Raw genomic sequence first — 1,304 nt, 5'->3', positions numbered from 1 at the left:
GAGCTAGATGGCCATTTGTTTATCTTCAAGCCTTTAAGACCCCAGATGCTGTATCTTTTGATAGTCGGGCACCATCAGCTTTCTTCACCACATTTTCTTATGCACCCGCTTTGCCTTCAGCGATTGTGTTGGGAAGGTGAGCATCATGGAATGCCAGTTTAATAGAAGAAAGCATTCTTGCATTGAGGGAGTACTTCAGTGGAGGCCCAATGTCCATCTGCTACCTAAATACTAAATCTGTACATATATGCACATAGATCTATTTCCACATCCTCATATATAAATATATTTACATATGTACATTCATTTATTTAGACCTATATAAATGCCCTTTGCCTCCTAGCTCTTTTCCTCTATTTCCTTTGACTTTCCTCTTGTCTGTTCAGCCTTCATTAGGGTTTCAGTAATTCCTGGAGGTTACATTACCCTTGATCATGCCCTACCAGACCTCCTACACCCTCCTCACCACCGATTTGGATCACTGGTTGTTCCCTGGTCTCTGGGTTTGTTAACACCACTACCTTTTCCCCCATCTTCTCCTCTCCCATGTACCCCCAGAACTGTCGGTCCCGTTGTTTTCTCCTCCAGATTGTTCATCCAGCCTATCTTATTTAGACAGACCTGTGGAGATACTAACATGCACAAAAACAAGACAGCAAAACCAAGCAACAAACTAAAAAACAACAAGAAGCCAATGATCAAACAAAACAAAACACAACAGGAAAGAAAAGCTTGTAGTTAGTTCAAGGACTTTGTTGGCCTTTAGGAGTGTTTCCAGTCGAGTTTGTTGGGGTGCCAAGCCCTAGCCACAAAGTCTATTTTTGGTATTCCCTGGGGACTTCTTTGCTCTGTTCCCCTTGCTGCTCTGTTCCACGCCCTTAGTGATTTGCCTCGATGTGTTGGGATCAGATCGGGCAGAATTCCCACACTGTGTCTCCAGTGTTGTCCCTTGTAGGCCTATGGGTCAGTGAGGGATGTCGTGTCTCATAGTGGGGCCTGCCATGTGGTTTTCTCTCTGGATTGGCTGCTCTGAGCAGGAATATTGTCCTCAAGGCTTGCTGGGCCAGGATGTGCTCCACTCTCTCTTCCTCCCCCTTCATTTGCTCCCATGTGCTCTGATCAGACATGTCCCTCTCGCGGAGCTGCACATTCAGTGCTGTCCTCTGAAATAAATTCTTCTGGAGGATATATATTTTTTTAAATAATTTTATTGGGCGCTCGTACAACTCTTTATCACAATCCATACATACATCAATTGTGTAAAGCACATTTGTTGCCATCATCATTCTCAAAACATTTGCTTT

Source organism: Echinops telfairi, unplaced genomic scaffold (assembly GCF_000313985.2).
Source record: "Echinops telfairi isolate 266 unplaced genomic scaffold, ASM31398v2 ScPeMD7_5805;HRSCAF=6673, whole genome shotgun sequence".
Classification (NCBI taxonomy): domain Eukaryota; kingdom Metazoa; phylum Chordata; class Mammalia; order Afrosoricida; family Tenrecidae; genus Echinops; species Echinops telfairi.
The sequence above is the reverse complement of the archived record's forward strand: the minus strand, read 5'-3'. Positions refer to the sequence as shown.